An 18,366-nucleotide genomic window follows, 5' to 3' on the forward strand; every position below is an offset into this window, starting at 1 on the left:
AACAGCAACATCCCAACTCATCAATATCATTAATCAAAATATAAAATATCATTTATATTCATTGTTTTTTTTTTTTTTTGTTGCTTATATTTTTATAATAATGCCATAGAAATTTCAACATCAGACGCTCAACGGCAGCAAAAACATCAGAACTACAGCAAAAATTAATAATATCTAGTCATATAAAACATGAACACGAACAGCTGGAAGAGATGGAAGTTTGGTGGAAGGTTTATAACAGCAACGGAAAAAGACAAATGAATGAGTGGATAGATGATGCCTGAATGGATGGACAGGAGTTTTATACTTCTTTTTTTTTGTTTGTTTGTTATTTATTGTTATTATTTTGTATTTTTAGAAGGATTTATCATGTAATTTACGTATAAATTTCAGTTTAAGATATTAAATTTGTAAATGATTTGTGAAAGTATGGAATGATTAGAGTAGGCAGTAACGATTTGTTAGAGGATTTGTCATTATCTCAATATAATCCAAAAATGAATGGTAAACCAGCCAGTACTAAAATATACTGATATATTCTTTTGAAATGCTCCAAAAACATGCTAATAATAGTCAACTTCTGCAGACCAAGTTAGCCCATTAAACTTTTGTCTTATTAAACGTTTGTCGATTTCAGTAAAGAATAATGATGAGTATCTATATCCTTAGTATATGTTATAAGTGTAAAAGAACAAAGTGTTTTAATGGGATCAGAGTACATATCATTGATATTACTCTGGTAACTAATACTATCTTGGTTAATATTCTTTATTGGAGGATATTTCATGAATGCTCTTTTCCTGATTATCATAGGATAATTTTTAAGTTATAGCTTAAATTATGTAGGGCAATTGCTAGAAATTCTAGTAGGAGTGACTGGGTTAAATTCATTAGTCTCATTTATGCCATGTCAACTCAAGAAATGGAGAGACTTTATGCTAGCTGTGGATGATTCAATGGATTTCCTATATCGGACTCTAATGAACGCTTTTTAAATTACGTGTAGGGAGAGGGAAGAATCTCGGCATTTCTAACAACCAAGGTGGAATCCTAGACTGATACGAGGAATGTAGACAACTTTTCAATTGACCGAAATAAGACTAAAATTCGTAAAGCTGGGAAGAAAAAATACCAAAAGGGACAAAGAAGTCACGGATGTTCACCACGGAGGTATCACGTCTACGAAATGTACTATCTAATGATATTAGCCTCTGGAACCTCTTATGATTTAAGAACATCTTGCCTGTGTCAAATCCATAAAAGTGAGTTATTAGTTTCCATTGAAGGGAGAATAGATAGGGTGAAGAGTGACATTTTGAAGCTCTTTAAATTTTCAGGGCCGGATGCCCAGCTTATTAGTATACCTGTATTCAGCGGTAGTCTGAAATTATGGTTCATCTTGAGAGAACTGAGGTGTAAAGTACAAGTCACTCTCTCATAATTTTTGTTAAACACTCTGAATGACAGGTTGATTTACATGTCAGCAATATCCTGTATCTGAGTAAATTTAGGAGGATCTCTCTTGGAACATATTGATTCCGCGCCAAAAGAACATCTGATATTTTTAAGCCAAGAATGAATTAAGCCAATTTTGGATTGAATATTACGATTTTAGATTTACGAGGTTAGATTTCAGCAGCTAGTAATACACACAGAAAAGAGATTTATTGGAAATAGGTTCTGATTATAAAAATTTTATAATGTGGAAGGAAATTGTATTGTAGTTATTAAAATACTATAAATTGAATAGAATTTCTATGTTTAGAATTGTAAAATCATAATCGTAATTAAAATATGATTCCAACAACTGTAAAACACCGGTTTGTGTCTTTACTAAACATAAATAAATTGATTCGGAAATCACAATCGAATTAATTTTAGTATAATAATAGTTGTAATTGAAAAATTCGATTATGATTTACATAACAAAGCCAAATTCGAGTATATCAACCAATGGAAATATTTTTTGTTTTTTTGACATTTTGAAACAAAATTATTAAAATAAAACGAATGCAAAAATTGAAGAAATTAAAATAGCTATGTTCAATAACTAAAAGTTGTTACTAGTTAGTAACAATTGTTACTGGAAAAGCGTTCATTAACTCAAAAAACTTGCAAGTAGAGAAAAATTCAAGAGCGTATAAATTTTAGAGAGTTCTCTCTCGTTGCAAACTATTACAAGTTCTATTTTGAACTCGTAATAGTTAGCAGCTTATATTTCATATGTTTTGTGTTATTGTTTATTTATTTTCAATTTTATTTTTGTGGTGAAAAAATATAAAAAAAAGAATTTTCAATAAAATTGAAGAAAATGTGAGTATTTATACATTTTAAAAGGAATACAATATGAAAATTGTGTGTAGAAAACAATTGTTACTGGAAAAGCGTTCATTTACTTTTTACTATTTTTGAGATTTTAAGAGAGTAATTTTGAAAATTTTGATTTTATCCTCTCGTTGCAAGTATTTACTGGGAAAGTAAATGAACAGACCTAATATTATCCACAAAGACCTAAAGAAGTAGTCAATTAAAATACTGAAGATTATGCTGAGGATTCGAATGAGTAAGCTCAAAATTATTTTCGCTAGATACTATTGGCAAACACATATTTTGGAGCTTTCGTACAATTTGTGTTTTCACTAATGATTTTTTTATACTCTTACAGATTAATAAATTAATTAGCCATCGTACTTCCTTATGTTGCAAGATATTGTCATGAAGTGAAGGCACGCTGAAGCATTTACTGCGTGTAACTCCCGAAAAGTTTTTGAAAACCACACTACGATATGATCCATGGCCATGAAGTCAACCATCTGAGGTAGAGTACCGTAAATATTTCCCGTTATTGCTGTCCAGCCCTACATAAATGCAGACGTCATAGTATTTCAATATTTAAAACATTCATTATAATTGTATTTTACCAGTTTTCTTGTATCAAATAAAATATGTAAATTGAAAAAAAAAATAACTTTGAAAATAATTCACAATAGTAGATTTTATTGTTTTGAAAACAGTTACGAGTACCATATTCATTCAGTAATTGTAACCGAATTAGGTGATAGTACTTGCAACCGACAAAATTCGATTGGCGCCAAATTCGGTTGCGATTACGAATCTGTTTTCTCTGTGTACGATTACGATAATCTAAATCTATGATTTAGATTATCGTAATGAATTCATTTTTCATCGCAAATAATGATTCGGTGCAAAAATTATTTTCTTTTATAGAGTTCATGGAGCATTTCGGACACGCAAAATTGTTTTTCAAGGTCTCAAGGCTTCAATTCGTATTGTATCCAATTTATCTGCTTTTGGATGAAATCTGCTGCTCATAAAAGTTATCAGATTGCTGCTTAAGTAGCTCTCAATGATTTTCAAGTTCTTGTTGAGTTTTCAAACAATTTTCATGGAGTATAATGCCTCCAATTATTGGTCTTCAAACTTCTGAACCGCACAAACCATCTCTAGCACGTTGAAACCGATAGAACGCATTCACCATAAGCTTTATATTCTCAAAAATGTACAGAGACTAACCTGTTTTGTTATAACTGGCTCAGTGGATTACACTCCTCAGGCAATTCTGACGATTCTGAACATACATACCTCAGATGTCTACAACAAATGAATCTTTGCAAAATCTACTTTAAAAATCCAAAGTCGGGTGGTCTGAAGTACGGCCGTATTTCTCATGGCAGCATCCTACAATTAGACAGTACACCGATTATCTTTAGAATTATAATACCGACAAGAGATGACTAAAACTATGTTCTACGGAGCGATGTGATCTCAGTCTACACCTTAGGTACGCGATAGAATCCTCAGGAGCCGAGTATGCAACATGTGCATCAACAAAACTTACAAATAGAGAACACACTTATGAAAAAATGTACATTATCTAGAAATGAATGTTTTTGCTAGACATATAAAGTAATACAATCAAGATAAACTAATAAAGTGTCTCAGCACCTTGTCGAGTTTGTATAAATTCCAAGACAAGAATGCATCCGGAAAAAGTAAAAATCCTGTGGGTGCTACCACCAAAAGCTACAAACTAATACAAATAGGTGATCCCACAGTCGTTTTCAACCACCTTAAGAATTATCAAATTCTCTTTTTTTATAGTCTATTATGATTATGGTTTTATGAGATAAAATTATAAATGTCTTGGCAATTCAGTTTTTATTCATTAATATCTAAAACCAAGCAATAGTAAGATAGAGAGAAAGAGGAGTGAGTTGAATGGCTACAAATCTAGAAAGACCGAAATACTATCATTTGTTCAAATCATGCCATATGATGGCTCTTCATTAATCAGTCATAATGTTTTTAAGATGCTCTTTTGATATCACTGAACAGTTTATAACGAACATCAAAAGAAAATTGCAAGTTGTTGGCGAGCGAGTGAACGACTGACTGAATGAATGAGTGAAGTGACTGAGTGTTGTTTGTCTTGTACATGTTGTTGCTGATCATTAGTTTTGTTTGCCCACAGGTAATTAATTATGCACTTTGTAGCCATTTGTGCCGACAGTTTTGAAAAATTATTTGAAACAAAAACCCCAACAACAAAAATAACAAGTTGAAAATCATTTTATCATGGCCATACCTTTTTCATACATTTTAATTAAGATTATCACAAACAAAAAACAACATAAACTATAATTAATGATGATAATTTCATATAAATTCAGTTGATTTTTTACTTGTATCGCATTACAGAACATGCATGAGCTTCTACCCCTTTTTGTTTAGAGTTAATAAAGCTGTAGTTATATCTGTTTAAACTTTTTCCTCTTTTTGTAGATTTATTGGGATTCTTTGTTTTCAATTCCTTTATTATAAATTACCTTTGATTATGTTTTAATAATTTAAATATTTGTGTATGCCTTTATCTTATCAACTCAACCACTAACAGCTGCTGTTTATTAAAAAAAAAATCGTTGGCTTCTTTTTTTATGCAAAATAATTTATTATCAATCAAGTGTAGCAAGTTTGTGTGGCAGACAGAGTATGGCATGGTATGCCAATTTTATGGGGATCATCTATCATCACTAACAACAAGTGTGTGTATGGGAGAGTGTTTGAATACTAACTTTTTTTATTTCATTTGTACAGTGTGTCAAAATAGACAATGTTGTAATAATATTTTAATATTCAGAAATGTTTATGGTTGTTTCCATATTTAGGACTGAACATTATTGCAGTAAACTAAGATGAAAAACCGCCTAGTTCTTCCTGGAAGCACTAAATCAAACTAGACTAGGAATCACGAAAAAAAATATTGGGCTTCTGATGTAATATTTCAGGATAATCTAATTTTTAGGATGCATACAAATCCGAGAAGCACACCCTATTGCACAGAAATATTACATGATTTTTGATATTAATTCCTCTTATAGAAGGTTTGCCTTAGTTTGATTCAGTGCTTCGAGTTAGCATGCACTTCCATCATAGAGTCTTGCTTACCACCACCTCTTTTCCAGTGTATTCACAATATGATTACCGGATGTGCCTGTTATTCAGTAGAATTCGAGCAGATATTACCGGTATTCAAGAACAAACTCGATGTATTACAGAAATTATTGATTTTAGGACTACTTGACTAACAGTATAGATCTAAATATCATCCCCACATATCCAATAAAACCTTAAACAATTCTCGGCCCTCTTGGTACCCAAAATCTCAGACAATATAACACTGTATTGGTCTAAAAGACACACCCATCCTTGTCCGTAGAATATAGGTATACATAAACAAACATACACTCGCACTTTTGCCTATGGGGAATTTACCTGATCTCAATGTGTACAATCGAGATCAATAAGGAAATGCCTCTGACTGTAGCATTGAGTCTAATCCAGGATAACTTCCATATATTTTTCACTGTCGGGCAAAGTAAGTTTCATTCAAGCGAGGCTGTGGAAATATATGGATCTTGTCGTGAACAATACAATTCCCGTTTTGCCAGGGTTTACACTGGATCCACTCCTATTGCTCTAAGCATAGATTGGCCGTAGTATCAATCAAATTATTTGCGTGATAGTAAGTATTTCTCAGACACTGCCACGGATACATCATAAGCTCTTAAAATCCATACGAACCAATCAAAAAAAGCTGAGATAATACACCACCCCGTGTTCCATGATTCACCTACAACACCACCTTATAAAGCTAGATTTTAAACAAGTGGACTCCTTGAATATATAAGGTACTAGCTGTTCTGCCATAGCTGACACAAAGTTTGAAGACTCCCACTATAATAGTACTCAGATATGCAATAAGAAATTTTTACTTTATATGGGAGGTGCCATGTCCATTGTACCTATATAGGTCAATTGTGAATCTAAACCATCCAGGGACCCACTCAAACACACACAACAAATTTCATGGAAATCGACACAGCCCTTAAGGAGGAGTTCAGTTACTAACACACGCGCAGAAGAATTATATATATAAGATTATTGAAGTAAGTACCATGTCAAAAATAAATGCAAAGGAATTATATAAAAAGAGATGCCTCAAAATCTCCAAATTTTACAATAAAAACTTTTTTAACTTTTTTTATTAAAATGGGCCTTTTTTTTCTTCTTAAAATAAAGCTTAGATATTTTCCTTGAACACCTGTTTGGTCGCTTAGTGGGATATCTATCAAAATAAATATTTCTTAACTCAAGACTTACAATTTTTGAATTTTTTTACAAATTCGAATTTTTTTTAGTTTTTCAATTTTAAATTTCTTTTAGTCAATAGAAAGCTTAGGTCCATTCCTTTAAGATATATTTAGTCCCTTAGTGGGATGCGAGTGGGATATCTATCAAAATAAATATTTTATAACTCAAGAAATATAATTTTTGATTTTTTTTTTGCAAAATCAAATTTTTTTTCCAATATGGGCACTTTTTTTATTTTTGCTCAAAAGAAAGCCTAGATCCATTCCTTTAAGATATTTTTGGTCGCTTAGTGGGATACGAGTGGGATATATATCAAAATAAATATTTTGTAACGCAGACATAAAATTTTTAAATATTTATTTTGATAGATATCCCACTCGCATCCCACTAAGCGACCAAATAGGTGTTCAAGGAAAATATCTAAGCTTCATTTAAAAGGGCCCATCTTAAAAAAAAAGTCAAAAAAGTTTTTGATTTCGGACAAAAATATTAAAAAAATTTTATTTTTTTTTTTTGAATATTTTTTTCGATAGATTGAAGAGATATCTAAACTATTTGGGACACATTTTGCTAAGAACAATAGGTAATAAGTTACATGGATAGGAAAAAACACCTGCTTAACCAAAATATCAATCATTGACCCCCTCTAACTCAGAGAGTTCTCGACCGATCTTGTTGAAAAATTGTGTCTGAATTACTATCTAATAACTAACCTTATTGCAAGTTTCATCCCGATCGGAAGATATCGATTTCAAAAGTTGGTTCAACTGACATGAATGCCCCATATATTAACAGAACTCAATGAAATTTTCAGCGTTTTTTAAATTTGTCATTCTAAATATTAAGGTGAAGAAAAACTTGTCAAAAGGTCAAAGGGAATTCCTAAAAATTGGAGCGAAAATGGTATTAGTTATAATTTTGACCATAGGGTCCACATTTCCTTTGGGGCTAGGAAAATACTTTGTGGATAAATAGGGAACACATCAAGGTTTCCAAAGCTGCTTTCCGTTTTATGATCGCAACTTTGGGATTTAAGAAGATGTGGTCCAAACTTGGCCAAGCGCTTTCCAAAATTTAAACATCTTTGAAATTAGATGGGATACAAAAAAATGGCAAGTGTTTAAAAATTTTACATGTCGAAGGTACCGAAGGTACTTTAAACCCCAATAGCGCCGCCCCGAGCATTTATAGGGTAAATTTTAATAACTTAAACTGGAATACTCATTGGGTATGCCCACGTCATATTTTATCCCGATCGGACCTGCCGTTAGAAATTTCAGATTTATTTCCAGAAAAATTTGATACTGCACCACATTTGGTTGCACATTGTTGGTCCAACGTTTTAAGTGTGGCATTACAACACTTGTATTTTAAGGCGCTACGAACGAAGTCCCCAATGAACAAAGTCCCCAAACCGAAAATGAACTAAGGCCCCAAAATTGGGGGTTTAATTCATTATGAATTAAAACCCCAAAGTTCTATATGAAATTAATCCCCAACAAAAAGAACTAAACCCCCAAACCGAAATGGGGGTTTTGTTCATTGGGGACTTTGTTCATTGGGGACTTCGTTCGTAGCGCCTTATTTTAAATAGGTTTAAAATCAATATATTCTATTATTTTATTAAAAAACTTAAGAATTCCGATTATATTAACACGAGTAGTTCGTTTCGAAAGATAAATTTTGAAATTATTATTTTATCAAATTTTAATATCCTTTAAAAACATAAAATTTCAATTTGATTTATTCTTAATGACCAAATTTTTATGCTGTGGCTGAATAATTGTAGTTGAGTGACACAAATTCGGTTACTTCTGCTGGAACACGAAAATATCTATGGCTATAATAGTATCATTCGATGGGCAACAAGTTTGGCCATTACAACGAATAAAAATTATCAAAAACAATAAATGCCGCGATTATTTCATAAGATATTCGTAATTTGAGTAAGAAATTATTTCATTCTAACATTGGGGTTTCGATAACAGCTTTACATCCATATTTGTTGCATGTTAACCAGCAGAGATAAATGTAGTTACATATATGGTAAATATATGGAAAAATTTCCCAAACGATAGATTTCACTTCAGAGATAAATACAATTATATGGGAAATATATTAAGAAATGGCGGATTGAAATTGCTAATTTTAAGTCCCCACAAAAGACTGAAACTAGATCTAGAAATAGAAAGACCCATATTGTCATAATTTAAATGTACGTAACCTACAGTTTGTATGTATTTGTGAATGTTTTTATATGTTTACATGTCAAAATGAATTTGTTAATGTATATGTTAGCCAAATGTCTTTATATAAATGTGTGTGTGTGTGAGCATATTTCGTTAAAGTTGCCATTATTAACAAAAAACAACAACTTGAATTTTTTGACATGTGCATAAATTTTCGCAAAATATAAAACTGAACGAGGCAAACAAAAAAAAACGACAACATATAATAATTCATTCAAGTCTCATAATGTTAATACATTTATTTTATTTTCTTGTAACATTTTACCATGTAGTAGTAGTTGTTGTTGCTTTTGTTGTAGCTGATGTTTTTGCTGTTGCCTTAGCTGTTACTGTTGCTACTTTTTTGTATGATTTATATGCAGCAGACACGACAGTTAATTTGATATTTTGATTAACTGCAGAAAAGACCGAAAATACGATTAATGTGTTTTAACCTTAAATGGGAGGTGGGAAAAATTCAATAAATTTTATTTGTAAGTATGTGTGCAATGTGTATGTGTATATATGGAAATCATTTTAAACAGAATTTAAAGAGTTGATAGAGTTTAATATTTTAAGATAATTAACATGCATGAGAATTAATGATAATATTTTTTAGTGAATTAATGATAATATTTTAAAATAATTGTTCATAATGTTTAAAGGATTCAAAAGGGTATTATTTTTTTTAAGATTTTGTAACCATTTTTTAATTGTTAATACACAGAAAATTATTGTAATGATGAGAAATGGAGATTAATAGTTTCCATAGGTTATGGTAAATAAATAAATATTAATCAAATTTAGGAGAATAACGAATATTTTAAGGATATTTAAAATTAATATTGTTTTATTAAATGATAATAATTAATCATATTGAAATACGTTAAAATCGTAATAATATAGTGGTACCGAGTTTAATATATTCACTAGTATTTTTTATTACGGGATATTCCACAGTTAGTCTGTCTCGACTTATACATTGGTCTAAAAAGTAGGTACATTGAAATTTTAAATTCGAGTTTTAAATAATGGTGATTCACCAGATTATTCTTCACTAATGAGTTTTGTATGATCCTCCACCAGATTTTACATCAAAAATTGGTTTTATGTGGCCTTCCACCAGGATATCTTCAATTGAGTTTTAAAGGGTATTATACTATTAAATCAATACTAATGCCAGATTAGAACCAGACCTCTCTAAAGCCACATAACAGAAATCTGCCGGACGTCCTTAAGAGATAATTTATGATGACGCGAGAGATGTACTTCTGCTCAGATTTGTTCTACTATAGATTCACTAGTATGTAATAGAAATACTTATTGTCGCAAAAATCTGTTTTATTTTTTAAAAATTATCTTCAAGATGATCAATAAATCTATAAATTAGTTTTTAAACAATTTACCTTTTAGTTGTTACACGAGCAAAAAAACTAGTTAAATCCTATATAGCCATCTCGTCGAAATCACTCAATGGTTGCGATCGTCTTCCAACACGGACATTTCCAGGCCGTTTTCGATTCATGCCAGTCTGTGACTTTCCTAATTCCCAGGATCTGCACCTGAAAGACACTGGTGAGATCCGGGATCCTTTTTGATTTACAGAAATTACAATAACTGTTGTATACCCCTTAACGCACTCAATCGTGTCAGTTCTGTATCAACGACATTTACAAATGTTCTTACCCTGTAATGGTATACAGAGAGAAAATTATTTGGTTTTGAAAAAAATAAATTTTATGTAGTTGAACTGTCCACGATTTTGAGCGCATAAGTAATAGTTTTGTGTGGTTAGAACCAAAACTGTGTAAATAGTTGAATCATTCATCGATTGCCAATTTTTTTTTGGAAAAACTAACCTGTGTTCTCCAACTAATCGTATCTAAAGATTGTGGATAATATCTAGATAAGGAGTACATCAAGAGTAAAGAGAATAAAGAACTGAAGTCCCATAAAGAATATTATGAGACATCCCAAACTCTTTTCATTAATCGCTTTTGCAGGAGTAAAGAGCGTTTGCAGTTTCGGATTTAAGACAAAGGTTCACGAACCACGCAATATTTTGTAATCCATCAATTTAGTTGTACGTAGCAAGTAGGGTTCCTAATTTCCTGGAATTTTTCTCCTCCCAGGAGGAAATTAAAAAGCTTTTCATTCCCGGAAATTCCCTACTATCTCGATTTTTTCGCATATTTTCAGCAAAAATTGTAAATATCAATAAAATTTATTAAATTTTAAATTAACTTGACAAAGATGAATTTGTATATCATTTGAACTTCTGTAAATTTCGTCATCAATTACGGAAAAATATATATTTTTCTAATTTATTGCGTGCATGACTCAAAAATGCGGAATTTTCAATATTTTGAAGGCGGTTTATATTTTTAATAATACGTCATTTTGAAGGGTACATATCTGTCGTTTATTCTCACTTAGTCATTGAACATATATACGGGAATTTAATTTTTTTTTTTAATTTGAAAAAAAGTGCCGCTGAAGCACACCGATTGCTCACCACCAATAGTGGTGAATGTATTCCATTCCATGATTTGTTCGGTTCAGAATTGGTGATTTAGACACGGAAGAAAAATATCGCATTTGAAAAGAAGGCATTTGAAGGCATTACTCCATAAAGATTGTTTTTAAACTCAACAATAGCTTGCAAAATCATTGGGAGCTACTCAGGCAGCAATTTCAAAATGCTTGCGAGCAGCAGGATTTATAAAAAAAGCAAGGAATTTGGGTGCCATACGAATTGAAGCCGAGAGACCTTGAAATACGATATTGCATGTCCGAAATTATATTTTTTCTTGGACCAGTACTTGTGTTTATAAACCGGTTAACCGAAAAACCGGTTTTTCTTCGAAATCTCCTTTTTTTGCGAACCGGTTAATTTAAAATGTTGATTTTCGGTTAACCGGTTTATCCGGTTTTTATCACTCGGTTAACCGGTTTTTAAAATTGATAAATTTCATGTTTTGGTGCAATTTTTCATTGTACACACATTATTGGTCTAATTTGAAATCTGAACTGCTGATTTACAATACAAACCTATTTAGACTGATATTTTTAAGAATTGCAATAATTCTAAATAGTAGAAGACGATGAGTTTACTTAAAAACTTTTTAAAATAAATTGCACATGAAACTATTAAAAATTAAATTCCGCATAATTCTAGAAGTTAAGCTAAATCGTAATAATGATTCATTATAAACTTAGTGATAATTTTACCTAACGTTAACTTGAATTTGATGTGCATACCTTCTTTTAATGAATTTGACTAATTGAATTTGACGCACTAATGAGCGTTTTGTTCTTTAAATTTTATTTTATTAATCATTTCGTTAGCTTAGTGTTCCTTTTCAGAAATAAACGGTCTAAGATCCATGATATAGCGAGTAGACGTTTTGAGTGGACGTTTTACATGTATTTTGTTTTTGTTACAATAACAAAACACATGTTAAATTGCCACTCAAAGTACTCGTTCGCTATAGAAAGACAGCACATTAATGAATAAACAAAAAACTAAAACATATTTATACTCAATTCCATTTGAGTGAGATAACAATTTTGAAATTTTTACAAAATAAAATGGACTTAGCACTTTTGAATATTCATAGTTATTTAATATTAACCATTACTGATTACAAAAAACTACAAATTTTAAAGCTGCAAATTTACAAATTTTATACTTTATTGGTCTTTTTATATTTTCTACACATATATGCCGGTTAACCGGTTTTTTCAATGTCGGTTAAACGAAAAACCGGTTTTCTAAAAAAGGCCAATTTTCGGTTAACCGACAAACCGGTTTTTTAAAAAGTCGGTTTTTTATAAACACTAACCAGTACTCATGGGGTGAATCTTACTCATGCAAAGCATAGTGTTGGAACTAGGAAAATAGGTTATGGGAGGGAGAATTGGGGGAGTAGTGTTTGATTTGATTCTAATTTTCCTATATTGAAAGTGACAGGAAAGATTTCAGGAGGAAGCTTATTCCACATACGGACAGTACGGCTAGAGAACGAATTTTCTCTGTAACGTGTTGTGCGATCCACTGTCCAGTCTACAACGAATTGATGGGGGACAAGTAAATTCAGCAAACCATCAGGCCCTGGAGACTTCGTACATGAAACCCGGCCAACCAGCCGAATCGAGAGCAAAGCCAAATATCCATGGAGCTAAGGTAATTATCTGTATTTGATGGAACCAGATCTATTATGAAATCTGGCCAGACCATCACAGGGAACCTGTACCGAACACAACTGATTCGTTTGAAGCGAGCTTTGGCATTAAACTGAAATATTTTATCATTACTACACTCGGCCACAAGTTGTCTGTTTAAAACAATTTGGAATAAAGTGGTTGGGATGTTTTGCCTCACACGCTTTATAGTCCAGACCTTGCCCCGCCCGACTACTATTTGTACTATCTGTCTTCACTTTGAAACAGAGTATCCCAAATTTGCTTGATTAGTTCTTGGTCTGAAAAGATGAGATGATTGCAGTTATTTTGGTGACGACATTTAACTTTCACGGTAGTAAAGCTGAAAGGACATTTTTAGCTCTAACGGTAGCCAATCTTTCATTGCATTCTTGATACTGGAGATAGTTTAACATAATATTTTAGACAGATTCCTCAAAAGTGATAAAACGACATCCCATAGTGGAATTGCCAGAGCAGACTTTTGTAATATTCATAATGGAGCAAACAATAATGTCGATTGTGTTGAAAAATTAAGGAAGGAGACAAACTCGAAGAGTGTTTTATTATGTCAAGCCTTGTGATTGATCACAATACTCGCAAAATGTTAAAACTTTTAAGGAAAACCACTTTTGCCAAAAAAAATACTTCTTTTATTAAAATTTATTAAATTTAATTTTAAAAAATTCATAAAATTTTTCACACAACCCTTTGTGGCATGACTTTACCCCTGCTTACCCACCTTTTATTTATATTACCAAAAACCCATTACCAAGATACACCTTGTATTTTCAACAACCTCAAATGTACAAACTTGCATGTAGCCATATATGCATCATGTTATTATTTTGCAAACAACTCAACTTTATCGTTGAAAAACTCAAGTTATCGTTAAAATGAAATTTGCAAAAATTAAAAAAAAAAAATTGATTTATTATCATATTTCCGAAATTCACATGTATACATCTTATCAACAACAACATCATCATCATCATGATCATGAAAAAAAACGAAACAAAAATGTTTGCAACCAGGAGGCATGAGTAGCTGTAGTTACGATAAGACTTATGTCGCATACAAAATACACCCTTGCATCTTTTATTTATACAGTTTGTTTTTTTATTTTAGTTTTCCTTCAGCCAACACATTTGCATCGAAATGTAATCATTGTGGCATTTGTTCATACATACGACTGCATGCAAAAAATTTTACTTTCTTTTTTATAGCTCCTGCTGCAAATGGCAGCAAACTTCATTTGCATATAAATTTATGGTATTTTTGGCCATTGGGCATTATAATTGGTATGTATAATGCCCCCTGAGTGTTGTGTGGTAATGAAAATTTAACGAATTGCTGATGAAAATGTCGCATCATAAATTATAATAAAAAAATTGTATGCGTTTCGTGTCTGTCTGTCTGCCTATCTCACTTGCTGTCTATATAATGTAATGCAGTGTATTTAGTGTAGGCTGTTAGTACTCGTATACATGTTGAATGTTTGTTCTTAAATATAACGACTATTTGCTATAAGTATATAGAGATGTCTGTATGTGCATAAATTTTATGTGGCAAAGTTTGGCGTGGTACGATTTTAACCATCACCACCGTCATCATCATCATCATGCCATTAATTTACCAGACTAGACACGTTACATTGCATGCTTTTGGCAATTGATTATGTTATGAAATGTTATTAATTTATATCGATTATGATGGTTATCATAGAGATAAATTCATTTATATTTGTCTATGATTAATTGATTTGTAAATAAGGAAATATTTTGTCTATCATACAGCCACGTCAAATGATGTAATCATAATACTACCAGCAATTACTATAGTCGTATTATAGGAGACTGAATGAATAGGGAATTTCTACAAGTTAGGTTTATGATAGCTTCTGTTATGTATGATACTCGTAGATTCTGTTATACCATAAAATTTTTTCACACATAAATTATAATAAGCTCTACAAAATATAACTTTGGTTAAGATTTTTCCAAGAAAAACCACTTTCATTAAAAAAAAACCTTTTTTTCAAAACAAACTTTTTCACAGAAAAACATTCTTTCATAAAATTTTACTTTTTTTATAAGACAAACTGTTTTTTAGTGAAAAAAATATTTTTTTTTTTTCATATAACAAAAAAGCTTTTTTTAAAAAAATTTTTCACAAAAAGTCCTGTTATCTTAGAAAAGATTTTTTCTCTATAAGTAATTTTTTACAGAAAAAAGCTTTTTTGAGAAAAAAATATTGAAATAACATTTATAGAAAAAAAACTTTTTTCCATAGAAAAAAGTGGTTCACTAAGCTTTTTTTACATGTTCACAAAAGAGTTTTTTTCATTGGAAAACATTCTTCACAGAAAAGCTTTTTTCATAAAAATTTTTAGAAAAAACTTTTTTTAACCTTTTTTTCAATCTGAATTGGAGCTACTTGAAATTTCTTGATATCCTAGCCAAAACTGTTTTACGTAATTATCCCAAGTTTGGTTAGGATAGGAACACCCGTTTGGAAGATAAAGCCCATTTACAAAGTTCCACCCTTACGCATGCAAATATAATGATAAAATTGATAATTATAGTATTTTTTCAAAATTTTTACCCACCCTACTCCAAATTTTTGATAACAGCGGTTCCAAATACATTCCGATTTTCTACATTTTTCTTTTATTGGATTAACAACAAATGTATACGTCAAACAAAAAAGAATTATTTAAAAATCGTGACAGACTCAAAAGTAACATTACAGTGCATGATTGGTATTCGCTACTATCCATTATCACAACGGTATAATTTTTAAAATTGCAGGTTCAATAATCGCGACTGTTATCTGATTTTAATCTTCGATTTTGTCAGTTTATTCGTATCATTCGTTGTGTAAATACATATATTAATGTGGGAAAAGTTTAAAATTACAAGTTGCATAAGTCTTTAATTTACCGCATTATAAAGCAAGCAAATTCATTAAAATAGTTCGTACGTACAACAGAAATTGGCCCTGGCAAGCGTTGCACCTTAAAGAAAGCTGAGTACCCAAGAATGGAAAAAACTTTATAAATGGTTTGTAAAATAAAGAGAAAAAAATTTTCCAATATCAGCAGCGATTTTATGATCAAAAACCAGTCATTTATATTCCAAAATTTATCAAACCATTGAAGGATGGTTGAAGAAATTAGATTTTTAAAAATTACGGGCAAGAAATTGGCTTCGAAACCTCATGCAATGAGAATAACATGCAATGAGAAAACGATTCCCGGAAGAAAAATATTTAAAGAGCGAATAAGTTTTTTGCCCTGGAAAATCGAAAAACCCACGCGCCTTAAAATGCTTTTTCAATAATCCAGTAATAACGTTGGAGCTCAAACTAAAAAACTCCAATCTCAAAAATGCAGCTCAGATTCTAGCTACGTCCTGGGATAAAATATCCGTGTCCAATATCCGAAAATCCTCGAACGCCTTGCTCGAATTCGGTACTGAATGGAGTGAAGAAAGAAAACGAAGATCGTTCAACTATTGGTACAATTGTAGCTCAAATTGGTACGAAACCTCTTTTCACGGATGCTAACATAAACAACTGGATTCAAGAAGAATTTTATGTGGGAGAAAATGATACGGAATCGGAGGATTAATTCGATAGTGGTCATGAAGAATACAAAATTAAAGAGGACGATTGTATAACATCGATAAACATATGCATACAATGGGCTTTGGAAAATGATAAGCCGACAACCGTACTATATCGAGCCCTTAGCGCCAAATTATCGAAAGCGACATTTTCAAAAAAAATTGTTGTTGCAAAAACTAAAATTTTATGGACCAACTGATGTTTTAGCATTCTCAGAATATCAAAATTGTTAATAACTTCAAAATTATAGAGGGTAATATTTTATCGTAAGTCAGTGTTTACATTTTACAGTAAACGAATTTTATCGTAAGCGACACTCAGTGGTATAAAAAAAGAGGGAAATAAATCTGTAACTTCCAAATGGTTAAATTGATTTGAATGAAATTTCACAAGCGTAAAGAAGAAGTGTTGTCGAGTTTAACTTCTGAACATGGACCTCATGAGCCCCCAGGGGCCAGACCAAGAGTCCTCAAAGTAGGATACCTGGGGTATGTTACATTTTTAAAACGATCCTATTTCTTCGTTTGTATTCCGATTTCAAAAAAAATACACATATAGAATCTTCTCATCGAGCGCTACTACCTTTCAATTATCTCTTATAGCTTAGGAGATAATCGCAACAAAATCGCAAAATTTCAACATTTTTACCCACACTACTCCAGTTTTTTGATAACAGCGTATCCAAATATTTCCCGATTTTCTCCAGTTTTCCTTTATTAGACTAACATCATATGTATGTGTCAAATAGAAAATGAATTGTTTAAAAATAATGACTAAGTCTAAAGTTATATGCATTTGAATTAAAAAAGGTGATTTTTCACAAATTTTTTGGGAGAAAAGAACTTTTTTTTAATTTTAAGTTATCGCAAAAAATTTCTAAGAGGCTGTATAAAGAATTTATACTTTCTGAAAGCTAGGTTTTAATAAAATATTTTAAATGAAAAAAAGTTAAAAAATTGTTGTTACCGAGGGGACCAGGTCCATTCAAAAAATACCCATTTTTTATGTAACATTAATCTTTAGGGCAAAAATTCTCAAATCGCATATTCGATATCAAAGTATAGTAACCGATTTTAGGTGGCTCAATATGTCTCTAATTATTTTGTAAAGGGTTCCGATAACCCCGATAACCCTGGTATAGATATTATAACTAAAAAACTAAAAATTCCGATTTTTGGAATTTTTCAACCCTTTTTTGTGAATTGCGGTATTGCTGATAGTAAATTGCAAAGTTCGGTTTTATTTTTCCACTTTAAATAGAAAAATCTACGTAACTGTGCAATTTTATTAAAAACTATTCATAAATAAAAATGTTATTTCAATTCGAAAAATTTGTATCTATGCAAAAATTCAATAAAAAAAAATTTTAGTCATATTTTTCAATAATGTATTCAATGAATTTTTAATTGTCAAAAGTTATAAATATTTTTGAAAAATAGCTTGAACGAAATTATATTATATCGCATCATAACATTTTTAATTCTATGTATAAATTTCAAAATAATCAAAAAAACTTTCTCCTGTAAAATTTGCGTTTTGTCGCTTACGATAATTTGGCGCTAAGGGCTCGATATAAACTACGTGATTCAGCTGTTATTTAGAAAAAAATATTTTGCCAAAAAAGCAACTCAAAATC

This window comes from Calliphora vicina, chromosome 2 (genome assembly GCF_958450345.1).
Source record: "Calliphora vicina chromosome 2, idCalVici1.1, whole genome shotgun sequence".
Classification (NCBI taxonomy): domain Eukaryota; kingdom Metazoa; phylum Arthropoda; class Insecta; order Diptera; family Calliphoridae; genus Calliphora; species Calliphora vicina.